This window comes from Dama dama, chromosome 18, assembly GCF_033118175.1.
Source record: "Dama dama isolate Ldn47 chromosome 18, ASM3311817v1, whole genome shotgun sequence".
Lineage (NCBI taxonomy): Eukaryota > Metazoa > Chordata > Mammalia > Artiodactyla > Cervidae > Dama > Dama dama.
The window spans coordinates 18283794-18305496 of NC_083698.1; the positions used below are offsets into that span (position 1 = coordinate 18283794).

Consider the following 21703-nt stretch of genomic DNA (forward strand, 5'->3'; position numbering starts at 1 on the left):
TATGTTGAAAGCATGCAAACTACATTGCCATGAGTGGTGTACAGGGAATCAGTAAAGACACTGTGCTTATATAATATAATAGTTGACCTATTTAACAAGTAGCTTTATAGCAAGGCCAATTCATATATATACTATTTTTACAAAATCATTATAAGTACTATCAGCAGTTTGATTATTTACAGACTTTATGGGGTTAGAATTAGTGAAATTTATACCAACATCTTTTATCTAAAATAATTGTGACTTTTTTCCCCAAGCTCAACTCATTTTAAAACACTCCTGAAATTCCAAATATTAGAGTTATTACACTTAAATTCTTTTGAGAGTCCACTAATTACATTTACAGTTCTCATATTAAGAATTCATAAACTCAAAGCTTTTTTTGTGGATTCCATTGGATCTTCTACATAGACAGTGATATCATATGTGAATAATGACAGTTTTACTTCTTCCTTTCCTATATGAATTTCTTTTATTTTTTGTTCTAGCTTTATTCATCTGGCTGAAACTCCTGGTACAGCATTGAACTGAAATAGTGGAAGCAGACATCCTTGTCTTGTTCCTGAGATTAAGGTGAAAACATTCATCATAAAGTCTAATGTTACTTATACATTTTTCATAAATGCACTTTATCAGGTTGAGGAAGTTCTTTCCTATTTTCAGTTCATTGAGAAGTTTTTTATTAGGAAAGGATGTTGGATTTTGTTAAATCCTTTCCCATATCTATTGACATATGCTTATTCCCCCCCTTTTTCTAGTTACTTAATGTGGTGAATTATATTTATTGATTTTCAAATTATAAGCTGATCCTACATTCCTGGAATAAAACTAACATATTAAAAAGTTGATCAGTTGTTCTACCTACTTGTGACCACTGGACTATAGACTGCCAGGTTCCTCTGTCTATGGAATTCTCCAGACAAGTATACTGGAGTGGGTAGACATTCCCTTCTCCAGGGGTCTTCCTGACCCAAGGATCAAATTCTGGTCTCCCACATTGCAGGCAGATTCTTTACTGTCTGAGCCAACAGGGAAGCCCCATTCATAATGTATTATACATTTTATATATTGTTATATTTGGTTTGCAAAAATTTTATTTCAAATTTTTGCATGTATATTAATGAGGGATACTGATCATTGGTCTTCTTGTAGTATCTTTGTCTGGTTTTAGTAATACAGAAATGCCCTTTCTTGTTAGAATGGATTGTGAAGTATGCCCTCCTTTTCAATTTTTTGGAAGTGTTTCTGAAAAAGTGATACCATTTCTCTCAAGATATTTGGTAGAATTCACCATTGAAGCCTCCAGGGCTTGGAGTTTTCTTTGTCAGAAGGTTTCTACCTAAAAATTCAATTTCTTTTTTTAATATACAATATTCAGTACATATAGGGCTGTCCAGCTTATTTAGTTCTTCTGGAGTGAGTTTTGGTAGTTTATGCCTTTTAAGGAATTCTAACTCATTGAACTTGTTCAGTTTATTGGTCCTTTCCTCCGTACTCTGGTCTGAAACTACCAAAGTACTTGGTTGGGACAGTCATAGGGCTCACCTTATTCGTTGTTCATATCTCAAGGATCACTGTCTTTCATTGCTTGATGTTCAGTATCTTGAAAATTATTACATATTTTGTATATATTTTGTTTTTTTCAGGCAAGAGAGAAAATCCAAAATTCTTTATTTGGGCCAGAACCAGAGTTGTTGACCCAGGTATTTTAAACCCATAAATAAAATTTTCTTAGAAGTCAATTTGTTGGAAGTGACTGTATCAGCCCAAATTCATGAACATGAGTATACTTCTATCCATCCTCGGAAGTAATGCAATTACTACATTATATTCATATTAATAATTTAGGTTTGGCTGAGCTTCATTTCTTCACTTAACTCAGAAAATGTGGAGCCTATCTATCCGAACTCACTATTGATAGTGTACCTCCTTTCAGGGACCAACCATTGGTTCCAAAGAGAGAGAGTCTGTGCTTCAGGGGAGTAACAGAGATGATGGAGTATGAAAAACACCTGCTCAGTTTATTATGGTGTTTGTGGACTTATCCTGGATAGATCATCAATGGAATTATGGCTGAGTAAAATCATAAGTTTCTAAGAAAAAGAAATAGCCACATATTTGCCTAAATTACTAACCAGAGTAGTAATACATTACAACTACCAAAGGAATGTTAACTTTACACAAGTGAGAAATCCCTTATTTTTCTGGTGGATTTGCTTATGATTATTTATATTTGTGAAATATGCCAGAACAGCTCAATTCTCAATAAACCCTTCTCAAAGTACATATATGCAGCAGTTTGGCAAAAATCCTGACATCTGGGTAGAACATGAAGAAAACAAAAATATTTTTGTACAGCCTACAAAGACCAATTTTATTTGTGAGCTACCAGAGCTTGCTTTCTCTATTATACATAACTTCTTTTAAAATTTAATCTTATTACCTCCAAATGTTTTTATTTAAAATATATATGTACTTCATAATGAGATGATACTGCTTAAATAAACCATTAGTTTTAAAATGCACGTTTTTTAAAGATTTTTTTATTTGTGGCCATTCTTGGTCTTCCTTGCTGTGTGAGGGCCTTCTCCAGCTGCAGTGAGCAAGGGCTACTCTGCAGTCTCAGTGCACGGGCTTCTCACTGCAGTGGCTTCTCGTGTTGCGGAGTATGGGGTCTAGGCATGTGGGCTCTGGAGAGCTGGCTTAGTAGTTGGCACAGTCTCTCAGCATGTGGGATCTTCTGGGACCAGGGATAGAACCCGTGTCCCCTGCATTGGCAGGCAGATTCTTCACCACTGAGCCACTAAGGAAGCACTCAAGCACATTTTAAGACAATGTTTCATTCTGCTAATTTTATCCTCTTAAAATGAGTATTAAGAAGAACAAATGTGTGAATGAATAAGAGCACATAAGTAAAATTACTGTGTAGTCACCCAGTGTTTTTGTTTGATACTATTGTTTGTGTCTCTACTTGCCAAGTGCCATATCCTCTGTCACAAGGAGAGAGTTCTAATTATTTTAATTACTTAAGTTTTTCTAAGCCTTAGGTCTTAAAGTTAATTAAGTCTGAAGTCATAAATTTAATTAAGGGTCTTAGACTTACAATTTAAGTTGACATTAAAGAATGATAAATTTACTTGGTATTGAACATTTATCCCCCAAATTTTACTCAGATAATATAAATAAGGTAACTGTGTGGATTTAGGTAATATATTGCATTGCTTGAAGTTTACAAGAACAGTGCTCAGATGTTCGTTATTTTGACTCAGTATAGCTTTAGATACGTATTTACATCTCTGCGATCTTGAAAGGTCAGTGCAGTTAATGATTACTTATTCATCTATAAGACAGATATAAGTTATTTCCAATAAATTGACTCCCTGTCAGCAAAGAAATGAGGATCAGGCATGAATAAAAATGTTGTTTGCATTTTATCCCACACTGTGAAAATATGTAATCCATCCAAGTATTACCATAATTAGCAGTACTGAATATTGTAACCTTTATATAAAATATTTATTTATAAGCATTTATCAATAATTTTATACTAATGTTAAAAATTTTTTGAATAATGGTAAAATCTTAGAACAAAAACTTTTCTTAAGATTGGCCTGATGCCTATCTGTTTACCTTTTGCTTTGTTTTGTTTTTTTAAATCTTAGTCACCAGGGACCCTAACAATTAAATGAAATATATTCATTCCCTTTTTTGGAGAATTTTGTGTCTTTCTCTAATTGGAACACAATCATTTTTAGAATTGTATGATTGGGCCACCTAATTGCTCTCTTACCTTCTCTGTACATCGCTCAACCAGTGCCTGCTTCACCCACACCTACACTCACAGCTCACCTAACTACAAACTTGTCCCCGTCCCAGCTAGTGATTGTCCATCTGTGCTTGTGTTCAGTCATGTGCGACCCTTTGCAACCTGTAGCCCTCTGGCAAGCTGGGGCCAACCAGGCTCCTCTGTCCATGGGATTCTCCAGGAAAGAATACTGGAGTGGGTTGCCATTTCCTCCCATAGGGGATCTTCCTGACCCAGAGATTGAACCTGCTTTTCCTGTGTCTGCTGCATTGCAGGCAGATTCTTTACCTCTGAGCAGTTGTGGAAGCCCATTAGTGATTGTTCTAACCTTTAAATCAGCTCATCTCCAACTGTTAGCTAATCAAAGAGGCCATGAGAGACGTGCCCTTTCGCTAGTTCCTGGTAACCAATGAGCCACCTGACACTAATTACTCCATAAATAGGAACCTCCCCTCCCCTGGGAGCATGGACTGCCCCCTGTTCTGCCCACCAGTTATACACCGTGCAGTGTTGCTCCAGGACCTTGCTTCAGAAATGTAAGGAAGATCCCTTATCCATTAAACAAGGGGTCCCCGACCTCTGGGGCCTAATGTCTGATGATCTGAGGTGGAGATATAGAATAATAATTGAAATAAAGTACACAATAAAGTGCTTGAATCATCCCCAAACCATCCCCCAACCCCTGAATCGGTGGAAAAACTGTTTTCCATAAAACTGGTCTCTGCTGCTGAAAAGGTTGGGGACCCCTGAATTAGACTGTTGATGCTTCTGTCGCCGCCAACTCCAGGCTCTTCCTTTGGTCTTAAAGCTGGGAAGGTACAGGGCTTGCAAGCCTGGCAGGTGCACCCCAACAACCATTTTATAATCTAATCAACAATATATGCGAGTTCCAGTTGCTCTGTATCCTCACCAATATTTGGAGCTGTCAATTTAAAACAAATTTAGATTTCTAACCTTTTAGTGTAACTCTAGTGGAATTTCATTGTGGTTTTAATTTGCATTTTCCTAATATGTTGAGGCCTTTTCACATGTTCATTGTTTTCCTTTATGAAGGTTTATCCCTGCCAATTGCCTATTAGATTTATTTGGATTGCTTCCTTTTTCATATTAAGTTATAGCAGTTATTTATAGATTCTAGAAACAAGAAATCTGAAATGGATTTGGACTAATTTGAACAGCTCTGAAATCTCTGTGTTTACATGAGTTTTCCTAACTGCTGCATTTCTCAAACCAATACTTATTTTTGCAGATTTTAAAAACCGTTTTCTAAGACGTTTTGTTGGCAATGTTATGATGCACCTTGAATCTCATCCAAAGTGACTCTTTGATGATTGAACTTTCACTTTTCACTCAGCTTTGAATTTCAGAATTTAGTCTTAAAAAGTAGCAGCCAAAATGTTCCTATCTTTATGTTAGGATATGTAATACCAGAGTGTTATAAAAATAATATATGCAAACCTAGTACTTTGCTACTAGCTCTTTTAAGTTTTGCATACAATTTTATATTTTGGCTCAAGAGAAGATCATTTAAATTCCCTATCAACTTTGAAGAATAATTTCTAAATTGATTTTGTTATCAAACCAAATGAGTCTGCTCACCAGTGCAGTAAAACCAATCTACTGACACAGGTTGTGGTGAAGGAAAATGTGGTATATACTGCAGGGCACCAAGCAAGGAGTGCCAAAAGCTAATGTACAAAGGAAAAGGCCTGAACTCCCTGATGGAAAGGGTTTAAAGACAGGGTGAGGAAGAGGGTTGTGGGGTACATGATCAGCTGGTGGAAATTCTTCTGATAGATTGGTGGTGAGGTAATCAGGAGTCAACATCGTCAACCTTCTGGTTCCAATTGGTCTGGGGTCTACATGCTTGTGGATGGCATTCAGTTAGCTTCTTCCATCTGGTGGAGGTTTCAGTGTCTACAAAAACAGCTGAAAGGATATGGCTCAGAATATTCTCTACAGCCCTTGAGAAGGAGCTAAAGGTTCTTGCCTTTTTAGTGGATAAACTATTATTATTTTGTCTTGCTTAACTATTTTCTTTTGTTACTGCATTTTCTCACTTCTCTTTGGAAGAATTAAATGAATTCTTTGTAGCTTAGGGAAGGCCTAGGAGTCCAAAATTTTCCTACAGACAAGAGGCAGGCAGAGGAAAATGGTAGGATCTGCCTTGGGAAGGCCCCATGAGGTTCTGCTCAGTTATAGTTTTATTTAATTTTTTATTTTAAATTTAAAAGTTTATTAAATTTAATAAATTATTTCAGGAAAACTTGTAAAAAAAAAAAAACTATGAAAAACTGTGTAAATTACCTTTCATACTGATGCTTCAAAGGTCAACACTTTAAACACACTTACCTTATGTTTTCTCTTGTATTAGGTAAGTATGTAAAACGTATCATTTTTGAATCATTTGTGAATAGGCTGCAGGTTTGTAACACTTTGCATGCAGGCTCAATTGCTCAGTCATGTCCAGCTCTTTGTGACACCATGAACTGTAGCCCTGCAGGCTCCTCTGTCCATGCAACTTTCCAGGCAAGAACACTGGAGTGGGTTGCCATTTCCTGCTGCCGGGTATCTTCCTGACCCAGGGATGGAAAACACTTCCTCTGTATTGACAGGCAGATTGTTTACCACTGAGTCACCTGGGAAACCCCTGTAACACTTCATAACACCATAAACACTTCAGTGTGTATTTCCTGTTAATGAGTATATTGCTTTTATAACCATGGCACAATTACAAAATCAGGAAATTAACACTAGTACAATACTATTATCTAATCCCAAGACCTGATTCAGATTTCACTAATTGCCCTGCTAATGTCCTTTAAAGAACACTTTAGAGTATAAAATCCAATCTAGAAAGACACATTGCAATAGCTTTCCTATCATTTTACTTTCCTTCAATCTGGACTAACTCCTAAATCATTCTTTTTCTTTCATACCCAACATTTTTGAAGAGTGTAGTTCACTTATTGAGGTGAAATCTTCCTCAATTCATGACTGTCTGAGATTTCATTTTGATTAAACGTGGGCTATGCAATTTTGGCAAGAATGTTAACAAAAGTTATGTTCTTCTCAGTGTACATTATCAGGAGCCCATCACATTTATGTTTTTATTACTGGTGAAGCTAACTTTGATCATTTGTTTAAGGTCATATTTGCCAGACATCTTCTTTCTTTAATTAAAATGTCTTCTGTAGGAAATTACTTTGAGATCTTGTAAATTATTCCTCTTCTTGTTGCTGAGTCCAGGCTTGTACTGCTCAGTAATACAGTGGTGGTATTCAGTAGTAGAGGATAGGCCAATAAAGGGAGAGATGAGTTTTTATAGTCAAGGAATGACGACTTTATTTAGAAAGCCAGCAGACCAAGAAGATGGTAGACTAGTAGCTCAAAGAGTCATCTTACCTGGGTAATTCAGGCTTCTTTTTTATGAAAAGGTGGGGCTGTGTGGTTGGTTGCTGAACACTTTTTGGTGCCAGACTCCTTTGTTCTTGAAGTTGTTCAAGCGGGTCCAGTCATGACGTTCCTATAAACCTCCAGCAAAACAAATGTTATTCTCTGTTCTGCAACTTTTTATCTCTATATGAATGGAGAAGTGTTATACCTCTAAAGATCAGGGCCTTGAGAATGAACTGTCTTGTATATTTCAGGTTATAGCCAAAATTCTTAACTTATAGCAAAAAGCAACATCATACAGAGGCCAAAGTTAAAAAAAAAACCCAGATCCAATGTCGAGTCAGATTTGTGTTTCCCTATTACATTCTCCTCAACCTTATGCCTTCCAGCTTTAGTGTCTTGAATGATTTTTGCCTGAAGCAATTATTAATCGGTGGTTGTCAAATGATGGTTTTTCTAATTCCAGTATTCCTTCTACATTTATTACTTGGCATTCCACTATAAGGAAAGCAGTCTTTTCTGTTAATTTGTATCAGTATGGATTCATGGGGTCTTGTCTCATTTAAAATGAAATAATCCATTATTATTGTTTCTTATTTTGATACTGAAATTGTCTTTTATTTGGCCAGTGGGAACTTTTATGACCTTTTGCCAGGTCCCCATCCTTCTCTGAACATGTCCTTAAAAAGCAATTGAGAAGTATTTTAAAGAACTCACACTTGAGACTTGTGTTGTCTGTTTGGGAATACCGTATCCTCATAATCGAATGCAGACACTAACACTAAGAAATTTTGTGGCTATTTGATTTGAACATTTCTCTAAGGTGACTTGTTTTAATTACATTAAAAGAGACCTTCAGTGGCCATTTGTGATATATTAAATATGGCCATAGAGTCTTTGCAGGCCCTTCCGTCAAACTTTGTGACATTCTTAGGTTAATGGAGTGTGCCAAGTTCTACTTTCACCTTTCTGAACTTTTTCCCTGAGATCACCATGTTTGGAAGCCAGTCTAGTTAAATACACCTGGAGAAAAACCAGGGTACCCAGTGATCATAGTCATTACCTGTCTGACATGTGAGTGAGACCATCTTGGATCTTCTCATGTGGTTGACTCTCCAACTGAACTGGCTGCATGAATGAGCTCAGGCAAAACCAGCAGAAGAATCATTTGTTTAAATCATAGTATTATGAAGAATGATAAATCTTTTCTTTTAATGCTTTAAATATTGGAATTGTTTGTTACTCAGCAATAAATATACCATCATAAATTCAAATTATCTGTAATTTAATAATTCCATGTTTTAAAGTATTTTGGAACTTTTCTCAATAACTCACAAACAGGCCAAAAGTTCTTTGGGATCCCCTTGACTGGAAGGTCTATTTGATTTGAATTTGATAGCCCCACTGTGACATAAATGACAAGCCCTGCAGAATTTTTTTTCCATTTAATACTGCTTTTATGTGAAGGAAAAACTGGGTTATTCAGTCTTGGTAGTTGGCAGACACATTTCTGAAAATGAATGAGGTTAGTGTCATATCAAGAAAAAGATTTCATAGTATTTGTTGCCAGTGATAAAATTTGAACTTTCAAGTACAAAATTTGCACTTTGGAAAACTTTTTTCTGCCACAAGAAGCTTCACAGCTTCATAACAGTCTTTTGATATTGGTGATGATACCAACTAAAGTGATGTTTTGGCTATTTTATAATGAAATTTGTCAGTATTTGGAAGATCCTCATAACTCAGGGAATCTGTATTTTCCATGTGACAAATGCATGATGTTGCAAAATTATATATGTGCCAAAAAGATCCATTTAAGCAAATGAAAACCATGGATTTTAATGTAATGAGATACAAAAAGTTTGTTCATGTGGTATCAAATTTCACATGCCAACTAACCTTTTCAAAAGCTACCATTTATAGACTTGTAGTATCAAAGAGTTCACAATTATTTGAAAGGCTGTTAACTATTTTTCCCTTTTCCAAATATTTACCTGTGAAAATCCAGGTTGCTTCATTACTCAAACCAAAACAGCATGTTACAACAGGCCGAATAAAGAAGTGGGCGTGAGAATACAGCTTATCTTCTATTAAGCCAGATATTAAAGAGTTTTGCAAAACAGTAGAACAACCCTTGTCTAGTTTTGCAAAACAGTAGAACAACCCTTGTCTTTAAATATGCTTTTGTCCTGGGTAATTTTTAGCTCTTCATAGAAATATGGTATTTATGCTATATGAAATTGTTACATTTATAAAAAGAACTAAGAAATATGTTCATTTTTCTTTGGCTTTTAATTTGCAAAATATTAAAAAATCCATGGATAGAACTCCCATTAAAAAGCTATTTGGCATCCTCAATTCTTTTTAAGAGTATAAAGGAATCCTAAAACCAGAAGTTAGAGAACAGCTGCTCACAGCAAATGGGAAGCTGTGTATCTAAAAGATTCCCAGAGAATTTCTACTGACTGTAAACACAAGGGCCTACAGGCAGCTTCTGAAATACATAGGCAAACATATAGAGAATCCTGAGTCAAATACAATATTCTAGCCAGAAAGCAGATACAAATGTGTCAAAAATAAGCCCTGCAGGAAGAAGACAATATATACTCATGACTTCCTCAAACATCTCTAGAAGTTCTCAACATTTACCAGAACCACGGGATACCATATCTAGTTCCCCTTTCTGAGGGAAATTGATATCCCTTACATGTCAAATCACACAGTCCCACTCTGAAGGAGGTCAATGATAGGACCCAAACTGCAAACCTAAACTAACTTAACAAGCTCTCACCTCAGATGGCAAAATGTGTCAAAAATAGTCATCTTTTAAGATGGCTGATAGACAGTTGTCCTCTAAAATGGCTAAATAATAGCTCCTCCCACCCCCAGCCCAAATATGCCAATGCGCTTATCCCTGGAAACTATGAATCCCATGGAACCTATGTTACATGGCAAAAGGGACGGTGCAGAGGCAATTAAGATTATAAACATTAAAAGAGAGATTATCCTGAATTATCTGGGTGTTAAGAATCATGTGAAAGTGTTAGTTGCTCAGTTGTGTCTGACTCTTTATGACCCCATTGACTGTAGCCCGCCAGGCTCCTCTGTCCATGGAATTCTCTAGGCAAGACTACTGGAGTGGGTAGCCGTTCCCTTCTCCCAAGGATCTTTCTGACCCAGGGATAGAACCTGGGTCTCCCACATTGCAGGCAGATTCTTTACTGTCTGAGCCACTACATTTGGACCTGTAAAAGTAGAGACTTCCTCCAGCTAGAAATAGAAGAGATGAGGTTGAAAGGGAAGTCAGAAAGATTTGAAGTGTGAGAAGGACCTGATGCACTGTTGCTGGTTTAAAGATGGAAGGAATAACAAGACAAGGGAACAAAGCAGATTTAAAAGAGCCAAGAAAGGTGTCCAGTTGATAGCCAGCAAAGAAACGGATACCTCACTCCTATAACCAGATGAACTGAATTTGTTCTTCAATTTGAATGAGTTCAGAAGATTTATTCCCAGAGCACCTAGAAAGGAACATAGTCCAGCTGACACCCTGGTTTCAGTCTGAGACTCTAAGGCAGAGGAACTGACTGAGCTGCCCTGTTCCTGGACTTCTGATCTAAATACTCATGAGCTAAGATGCTTCTGTTGTTTTAAGAGGCAGTAGCCTTGTATGGTAACTTGTTTTAATAATAATAGAAGACAGATACAATGGCCATTGAACTTTGACATGTGAACACGAGAGTGAGCTCAAGTTTTGACATATTAGCAACAACTTCAGTCCAAATCCAGGCACAGGAAGGTTAGGTCAACACAACAGAGTCTGACCAGCATGCTTGTGCTGCTGTTTGATCCCCTTCACTCTGGCGGGTCTTTGTGAGAGAAGCTCATCTTGATGGGTCCTCCAAAACTGTAACAAATACTTTTCTGACAATAATTATGAGCTTGTGTCAGCATTTTATTACAGTTGAAAAGATCTCTAGTAGATAATTTAGAGATTTCTCTTGGTAGTGATATGTATAGAAAAAAATAAGTTGTATTCAATAATCGTAATCATGGATGGACCAGACAGAAAGGAAAATGAATATCTAGTTACAGGTCAACTGACAGCAGGGTTACTAGTTCCCAGACTCCTAAAACCAATTAATATCCATCAGAATATTGCTTAAGCATTTTATCAGAAATGTTAATTCCTTCCCAGATATAAGATGTGAATTATATTACAATGATCAAGTCCAGTTCAGTTGTCATTCAGTCATGTCCGACTCTTTGCAACTCAATGGACTGCAGCACACCAGGCTTCCCTGTCCATCACCGACTCCTGGATCTTGCTCAAACTCATGTTCATTGAGTCAGTGATGCCATCCAACCATCTCATCCTCTGTCGTCCCCTTCTCTTCCTGCCTTCAATCTTTCCCAGCATCAGGGTCTTTCCAATGAGTCCGTACTTTGCATCAGGTGGTCAAAGTATTGGAGCTTCAGCCTCAGCATCAGTCCTTTCAATGAATATTCAGGACTGATTTCCTTTAGGTTTGACCGGTTTGAACTCCATGCAGTCCAAGGGACTCTCAAAGTCTTCAACATTACAATTTAGAAGCATCAGTTCTTTGGCATTCAGCTTTTTTTTTTATGGTCCAACTGTCACAACCATACATGACTACTGGAAAAACCACAGCTTTGACTAGAAAGACCTTTGTCAGCAAAGTAATGTCTCTGCTTTTTTAATAGGCTGTCTAGGTTTGTCATAGCTTTTCTTCCAAGGAGCAAGCATCTTTTAATTTCATGGCTGCAGTTACCTTCTGCAGTGATTTTGGAGCACAAGAAAATAAAGTTTGTCACTGTTTCCATTGTTTCCCCAACTATTTGCTATGAAGTGATGGGACCAGATGCCATGATCTTCATTTTTTGAATGATGAGTTTTAAGCCAGCTTTTCCCATTCTTCTCTTTTACTTTCATTAAGAGGGTCTTGAGTTCAAGTCAAAGGTGAGGCAATTTTGTTGTTCTTGCTTTTTACGTCTTCTTTTTGGCAAGGCTCTTTCCTCCCCTCCTTACTGAATTAACTCCTCCTCATACTCGTTATCTCATATCATGTATTTCTTCCTCACAGACACTGTGACCTTTCAAACTCCTAGCTTGATCCCTGTGTTGGGATGATCTCCTGGAGAAGGCAATGGCTACCTACTCCAATATTCTTGCCTGGAGAATTCCATGGAGGAGAATTCCATGGACAGAGGAGCCTAGTGGTCTACAGTCCATGGGGTCTCAAAGAGTCAGACACGACTGAGTGACTAACACTCACACACACACAACACAATGTACTTCATGTCTGTGTCTCCATAACTCTTTTTACACTCCTAATTTTACATTTGTTGAGTTTTTTTTCTGACTGTACTGTGTATCATGTGGTATCTTAGATCCCTGACCAGGGATTGAATCCATGTATAAGGAGTGTAGAATCTTGACCACTGGACCACCAGGGAAGTCCCCTGTTGATCCTTTAAATAATGCTTCATTAATTTACTAGATTTTAAACTCCAGGGGCTATAACTGTTTTTGTTCAATATTAGATCCTCAGTGTTTGGTAGTGCTGCCACATAATAAGGGCTCAGTAGATGTTTTTAAATGAAATGAGTATGATACCATTTAAATGTGGTGAAATACATGAATATCCTTTGAAATACATGAAATATGTATTTGAAATCCTATGAAATACATGAATATCTTGCTACTTTCTTTCACAGTGTTTTACTACCACTTGCAAGAGCTGGTGAAATGTATGGTTGAATGTCTGAGAACAATTGCTGTAGTTCACAGTGTTAAAAAAAAAAAAAAGCTTGTTATGGATAAGCTTTGTTCTGCTAAGAAAGTGACCTATTTGGAGAAATGGGTTGGAGAAAATTTGATCTTTCCAAGTTTACTGAGGGGCTTCCCTGGTGGCTCAGATGGTAAAGAATCTGCCTGCTGTGTGGGAGACCTGGGTTCAGTTCCTCGGTTGGGAAGATCCCCTGAAGGAGGGCGTGGCAATCCACTCGAGTATTCTTGCCTGGAGAATCCCATGGACAGAGGGGCCTGGCGGGCTACAGTCCATGGGGTTGCAAAGAGTCAGACTCAGCTGAGTGACTAAGCACGAGCACCAAGTTTACTGAGCCCAAATAGGAAATCAGAGGTGAGCTTATTTTCTTAGGTTTCTCATCTCTTATTTTAATAAGTAGAAAGGCATCCTTAGGAAAAGAAAATAATTTTTTACATCCCTGAGTTGCAATAGCAGGATAGTCATAGGAATGAGAATATGTCTGTAAACTCAATATTCATTTTCTTGATTACAAATAAGGCAATATTCCTTGGTACTCTACAGAGCTCATATATGCAGGGAGAAGGTTGTGAAGCTCTTTGTTTTAGTGGCTTTCTATTCAGGATATGAAATATTCATTGAGCTCACCATGCCTTCTTCCTTTCTTCTCCACACTCTATTCTTCTGGTCACCTGCTTATTCTTTTAGTGAATAGCTGTAGAATATCACGGTGCTTAGAAAAATCTTTTTGTAAACGTTTTTCTTTGCTTCTTTAACCAAGAGCCAAAAATATCATGTGTTTCTGTTTTGGGAGTGTAACAAAAAAAAAAAAAAGCTTCTGAAAAATATGGATGGTGTAGCTGAGATAGGATGGCAATATTTTTTAAAGACACGTTTTTGTAGAACCAGATGGTCTACTATATTCTCAAACAAATATGTCACCTATAATTTGATGAATACCTTCCAAAGGAAAATAATTTTTTCAGGAGATAACAGATGGTATCAGTCAAAAGCATATCGAGTCGCTTTAAGAAAAATTTGATGGCTCAAGTGATTTAATTTTCTCCAATGTACCAAGCATGTTTTAGGGTCTAAAATTTGTCATCTGCAAATAATTCAGCCTCATTTCCAAACTTTACTTCATGGAGAATTAAATGCAACCTGCTTTATATGATACCTATAAAAATGACGAAAATTCCAAAGTTGTTTTCTGGCTTTGTTTTTCAAGTATCTACTATATTATGGTTAAAAGAGTAGGTGGTGGGCGGGGTGGGGGGGGTACATATCTAAGTGTCTGAAAACATTAAATAGTCTATATTAAAATATAAAAATATTTTGATAGGAGTAAACTTCATTTTACCTATGGGAGCATAAAGTTGTATTAATACTGAAATTTTATTATGGCTTTTCTTAAAGCAGCAGTATATGAACATAATAGAAAAAAATTATGAATCCATTTATTTTGGGTTTTGGCAAATGATACTGTAACAAGGTCATGGTTCAGAACCATCATGCCAGGATGTTGACAGTAAGTCTAATGACATACGTAAGCTTGAGGTGCAGGAGGTATGGTGAAAATTAAAAGGTTACCTTTCTTCATGCCTCATGTCCATACATAAACCGAGATGGGACATATAATTTATCATCTTACCTGGGATGTGTTTGTGAGTAAAAGAGGCAGTGATTGTAGTTACAAAATAAAACTGTCCAGGGAAAATTGAGATATATAATCATCCCAAGTGTATACAACTAGTGTTGTAATGAATGAGAACTGCTTTTTGACTGGCATATTTTGGAGACTGGTTATACCCTGGCCACTTTAGACACTGGTAGAGGGTAATGCCTGTGATTCTGTATTGTCTAGAGTATCATTACTGTTTTCAGACTTTTGTCAACAGTACAGGAAAAGGCTTGCTTTTAAGACCATTTGTAATTCTGTTTTTTAGCATGTATCTCAAATAATTAAACATACATTTGTTTGTTTAGGTGTAATGGGATTGAAATTTTGCTTACAAGTATGATGTACCATGGAAAGGCAATAGTCCCACTAAAATAGAAAATTAAAAAAAATAAAATATAGGATTATTATTTTTTTAAATTGCACTGATTTATTAGTAAGGAGAATAGATGAAATAAAATTTCAGACAGGGAAGAGCCTTTCCTAGATAGGTTCATAATTGCCAGCCATTTTCTCCTGTAGGGGCATTTCTTACTTGGTCCAGGAACAAGATTGGTCTTAATCTGAACAGGGGAATTCTGCTGAGGGAGAAACTAGAGCTTTTAAAAAAGCTTTTATGACATATAAACTGGAGCTTTTTAAAAAGTTGAGGTATAGTTGACACAGTATAAATTTACTGTGTAAGTTTAAGGTGTACAATGTATTGAACTGATGCATTTATATCACAGTAAGATTGCCATTGTAGCACTATCATGCCACATAATTATATCTTCTAGTGGTGGGAATGATTAAGATCTAGTCTTTTAGCAAGCTTGATGTTTATAATACAACTTTTGTTGTCTATAATCATGTACTATGTATTAGATATCCATGACTTTATCTACTAGTTTCAACTATATATTCTTGTGATTTAGTGAAATATAGTTGATTTACAAAGTGTTTAATTTCTGCTATATAGCAAAGTGACCCAGTTATATATATGTGTCTGTGTGTATATGTATTCTTTTCATATTCTTTTCCATTAAAGTTTATCACAGGATGTTGAATATAGTTCCCTGTGCTAGCCAATAGGTCCTTGTTTGCAAGTACATACTCTTAATCTTATCCCTTCCCCTAACTGCTCCAGCTTCTGGTAACTACCATTTTTTTTCAAGTTTGGTTCTTTTTTGTTTGGTTATTTCTTTTGAAAATTGTATGAGATAGTATGATTGATTGAATTCACAGGGGACTCAAAACATAGTTCCTTTTTCCCATGAGACATTGCTTGGAGATGGGGTCAACACCTGTAAAAGGTGAAATTTCTAGCAATTTTATTGCTTCCCTGGTGGCTCAGAGGTAAAGGGTCCCCTGGAGAAGGGAATGGCATGTCACTCCAGTGTTCTCGCCTGGGAAATCCCATGGACAGAGGAGCCTGATGGGCTACAGTCCATGGGGTCACAAAAAGTCTGACACAACTTAGCAAGTAAACAACAGATAGGTACTGCTTGAGAGAGAAGGCTTGTCATGGCCAGTCTCCACATCAAAATACTTGGCATGTGTTTGATATATATTTGAAATAGTGTGGAGTAGGAAACTATGGAGTTCAGCTCAATATCCATAAAAGACAGAATAGAATCTCCTATAGTTTTTCAGGACTAAAGAGACAAAGACCTTCCAGAGCCTAAAGCAAAAGTCTAGAATGCCTATGACTAAGGAACATTTTTAAATGAGTGGAAACTTCATTTTACTGAAATTGCAACCTAGACCTGACTCAGTTAAATCTCTGATTGGATTCAAATAATCAACTTTTTTATTTATCTACTTGAGAGAAAAAAAGAATAACATTTCTTTGGGGAAAATAACATTCTCAGCAGGTGCTACAATGATTTTTTATACAATGTAAAATATACAATAAAATTATGAGACTATGAAAAAATAGGATAATACAACCAATAACAAAGAGCAAAAATAATCAGTAAGTGTAGACCTCTAACATTTCTTGTAAGGCCTGTTTAGGGGTAATGAACACCTTTAGCTTTTGCTTGTCTGTAAAACTCTTTATTTCTCCTTCAGTTTGAAATGGTAATTTTGCTTGTAGATCATTCTTGGTTGTAGGTTTTTTCCTTTCAGCATTTTGAGCATACTATGTCAGTCCTTTCTGACCTGTGAAGTTTCTGCTGAAAAGCAAGCTGGCAGACATGTGGGAGCATCTTTATGACCATTACCTCAAACTCTTGATTAGGTAGATTGCTTACCTCTCTTTTGTTTAGCTCTTTTTCTGAGGGTTTGTTTTGCTCTCTGTCTTGGAACACAGCCATCCGTCTCCTCATTTCACCTAGCCCTGCTTATTTCTTTGTATTAGTTAGGTTTGTTCTATCTCCTGCTCTTGGAGACATGACCTTATATAGGAGATGTTCCCTGGGAGGCAGCAGCACTCTGGCCTCTGGCCATTGCAGTCACATGCTTGCGGGTTTTCCCTGTGCAGCCTGTATGAACCTTTCTGCTGTGTTGGGGCCCACTGCGGCAGGTGCATTGGTGGGCAGAAGACGCCACTGCAGCTGGCTGTAAGGCCATTGGTGTTTGACTGCGATGGCCACGCTGGTGGGTAGGGTGAGCCAGCAGCACAGTAGAAGGTGTGACCTGGTGGCACATGACTACTACAGGTGAGCTGATCAGTGGTAGAGTGCCATTTTAAAAAGAGATGGAAGGAAAACAGTGACCAATAGAGAGTTTTATACACAGTAAAATAGTCTACAAAAACTAAAGTTGCTGTCTATTATCTCATTATGTACTTTGGGAGAGAAAAAGGACATTAGTAGAAAATATGGTGAAATATGAATAAAGTCTGTAGTTTAGGTAATGAGTGTTAATGTTTTAGTTTTGAAGTATTTCAAATGCTGACATTAGGGAACTCTGAGTGAAAGCTATAGAGAAACTCTCAGCACCATCTTTTCAGCTTTTATATAAATCTAAAATGATTCAAAAATACAGATGAAATAAAGAAATTAGATAAAATCTGAGAGTATTTGTCACGAGTAGAGTAGACTGTAAGATATGCTAATAGAAATTCTTGACACCAAAGGAAAGTATTAACAATTCCAGATGGATGCATAAAACTAAAGAAAGAAATAAAGGGCAATGGAAAGTGTAAATATATGAGTAAATATCAAAGGATATAGGTGTTTAAAATAACAATACTATCTTTGTGGTTTATATTAATATTTTTATATTGACAATATATGAGTGTAAAATATATGGCTATAATGTCATAAATGTCAAGTGGCATGTAAATGGAGTTAAATTGTTACAAGGTTATTGCATTATTTGAAAATGATAAAAGTACTAATATGCAAAGAGAATATTATAAAAATAATAAAAATAAATAATTTATTCTATTTCTAAAAAGAATAAAATAAAATAATAAAAATAATTCTAAAAATAATAAAAATGTAAAATAAACAAGCTAAACAGAAATAAAAGGAACTTTTATTGAATTTATTGAAAATGAACTGAATTCTAAAGACGGGAGGAAAAGATTAAAAAAGAAACAAAGACCAGATGGAACAAAGAGAAATAGTTATTGAGAAACTGTTAAATGCAAGTGCATTGGTTATTACATATAATGGAGTAAGCACTATTTAAAACGCAAATGGATTATAACAATGAAATTCAATTATATGCTTTCTACAGAGATCCATTTAAATATATGGATTGAAAATAAAAGGATGAAAGAAGATACACCAAATAAACAAGAGCAGAAATTCAACATGGCTATAATAATATCAGGCAAAGAAGATTGCAAGAAATATTGAAAGGCATGAAAATGATATTTTATAATGAAAGAGTACCAGTTAAGCCAGAAGCCAAAAACAGTCTTAAACATGTATGCGCTTAATAAAACAGCTTCAAAATATATAAAAATTGACGGAAGTAATTATGATTGTGGATTTGTCTATTTCTCATTTTAATCCTGACAGTTATATTCTAGATCTTAATCTGGGTAGTAATTTCATTTCACATTTGTGTTCTGGTGCGTATGGTATACTTCAATTTAAAACTTTATAAAAATATATTATGGGCCATTTATCCAGGTAAAAATGTTTAATACAGTATATTTCTTTTATGTTTTACCAAATACCTGAAAATAGTGAATAGTCCTACATTACACCTTGCTAGCATGTTTAAATGACGTTTGGTGAAGAGGTTACAAAACTCATCATAGTCATAAGGACTTTGTGACACATAGTACATATAAAGTTTCCATTATTCTAAAAACATAGTGAGAAGTATGGGTTGAATAGTATTTTAAGATATTCCTCAATAAATTATCTTCTTTATAAAAATTATGGGAAAAATATTACCATAAATATTGCCAGATCTAGGGAGGGAGACCAATAAACTGTGGCTACACTTTGAGGAACTTTTAGGTAAACAAGTTCTGAAATTCATATTTATTTTCTGGCATCCCATCAGCCAAATAAATTATATTCTTTAATATACTTTAGTTTCATTAAGTTCTCTTAATGTTTTAAGCTATTAATGACCTATATTTTCCATATGAAACACTTGCATTTGCTGGTAGATAATACGTGCCATGTTTTTTCATGGTTGTTGCTAGTGATAATTTAGACAAGAGTTTGGAAAACTGCTTGAGAAATCTTTGTGGTGTGTATAGATGGTCCCTGAATTATGATAATTCAACTTAAGAATTTTAAACTTTGCAGTGGTGTGAAATAAGTTACATGAGATATTCACCATTTTATTATATAATAGACTTGTATTAGATAATTTTGCCCCACTGTAAGCTAATATAAGTATTTTGAGCATGTTAAAGCTAGGCAGGAATAAGCTTGGGCATCCCATCTCTCTTTAACATATAGTAAGAAAACTTACTGACTGTAATAAGAGTAACTTGGACATTTAAAAGGGCTTTAATACATTTATAAGTCTGTTTTTTTCCTGTTACTTGATGTAATATCTTAAACAAATTTGTATTTTCTTGTCCACAATTCCCAGTGTATGATCATTTCCTCAGTGATCAGAGATTTTCACATTTCCTTGAGGAGAGTTAAGATTGTTGTAACTGGAATGCAAAGAGAAGAAAAATCAATGGGTGGTCAGTCTTTGACTTCTAAAATAGGCTTTTGAAACTCACATCAAAATCAGTATTTTCAAAAGCCAAAGACTGCATAACAAAAACTGAGTTTGATTGAAGGAAAAACAGTCTCTTGAGAATCAAAAGGGAAGACTCTGAAAGAAGTAGATACAGATATAAGGACAATGACAACAAGTAGAAAAGAGAGCAGAGAAGAGTTCAACTACCCCACCTTCTAGAACACTAGATGAACCATGACTAGCATATCAGTTAGGAACTGTGTTTGGTTGCATATAGCAGAAATCAGCCAAAGTTGCCTTAACCCAGCATTGGTTTATTTAAAAAGAAGTCCAGAAAAGACATTCCAGGCTGGCACAACAGTTCCTTAATATCAATATCAGAGCTCTATCCTTCTGGTTTGTTACCCAGTTATCTCTATATGGCTGTCATTTACATGGTAATTTCATGGTCACAATATGCCTGCTCTAGCCCCATGTTGGTGTCCTAGGTAGAAAATGAAGAGGACATAGGAAGCAAAACACTCTGAGAAGTACGATTAGGTATTAAAGGCCAAAGTTGGTTCTTCTACAGTTAGTTCCAAAGGAGTCTTGGAAATGTCTTTTTTTTTTTTTAAGTGGATTTTCCCCAAAGAAAATTCATATTGGGCGGGGGATAAAAGAGTGAAGAGTGGATGGGAAATACTTTATGAGGGTGTTGAGAGACTTAAGTCTTCCCCAAGGGTTTCACATGGAGAGAAGCTGAGTGGATATCAGTATGCCAGTGCTTTGAGCTGTAGGTAATCTGTGCAAAGAATCCTCATTAATTTTAAGAAGGGAGGGGGCTGGGGAGGACTTTCCATTGACATCTGCCTGAAGCTTTCATAAGATGTATTTGAACTGTTCCCTTTGAAACTGGCTTTTCAATGGTTAGAAATTCATAACCTCAGAAATAGAGAGTGGGTTTCATGATATATGGGCTTACCTGGTGGCTCAGTGATAAAGAATCTGCCTGCCAATGCAGGAGACACAGGTTTAATCCCTGTATCAGGAAGATCCCCTGGAGGAAGGAATGGTAACCCACTCCCATATTCTTGCCTGGAGAATTCCATGGACAGAGGAGCCTGGAGAGCTGCAGTCCATGGGGTCACAAAGAGTTGGACATGACTGAGTGACTAAAACTTTCCACATAAGTTTTCAATAATAACTTTACACACAAAGATAAGACACAGACCAGGGTAGAAAGGAAAATTGCTCTTCTTTTCAGCAGGACTTTATGGGGACAAAATTTCCTCCCATTCACCCCTATGAATAAATTTTATAGACTATCTCTTTTGTGATTTAACTTGTTTTCTTAAACTCTATAGCTCAAATGTCAGTTCTCAGAAAATGTCTGAGATGGAAAAATGTGGAGAAGGAATGGGAAAAAACTCAAGAGGAATTTTCAAATAAAGCTGTGCCTGAGTTTAATACTGCAATAAATTCAAGAGACTTTCACCAACTATTCACACTACAAAAGCACTTAGAAATATTCTTGGACAACTTTTGGGAATGACCTTCATCATTGCTTTTAACCTTTGTGTCTGTGTGTATGCTTCCCATTACCTTTGTTTGATTTATATTGTCATCAAAGTTGTTAACACTTCTATTGCAGGGACTTGCCGTAATGGATGTTCATGGGCTCACCATTTTTTTAAAGAGTGTTGGGCAAACAAGATGTTTCCTCTCACAGACTATCCCAGAGAGAACACATTGTAAATAAGTAATGCCTCCTAAAAAATGGAAGGGAAAAAAGAATGTGTAGATTTTGATAAATATAAGCCATTTTTATTTTGCTTCCATAGTTTCTGAAGTGAGAGACTAGATATTCTCTAGTCTCTCCACCCAAAATGCATTAGATGGATACTTCCAGAGGTGTGCACTTTTATTATGCTATTCATTTGATTCATGATTCATAAAGCACCTTTG

At 36.1% G+C, this 21703-nt stretch overlaps 1 long non-coding RNA gene across 2 annotated transcripts in view; it reads left to right on the forward strand.

Moving 5' to 3' along the window:
• The window catches only part of LOC133072757 (uncharacterized), a 67372-nt gene extending 64937 nt beyond the window's left edge, over positions 1-2435 (forward strand). For both annotated transcript variants that reach the window (XR_009696807.1, XR_009696806.1), the window contains exons 5-6: positions 489-573; positions 1647-2435. This is a non-coding gene — a long non-coding RNA (uncharacterized LOC133072757). The remainder of the gene's footprint in view (positions 1-488; positions 574-1646) is intronic.
• Positions 2436-21703: the final 19268 nt, after the last annotated feature.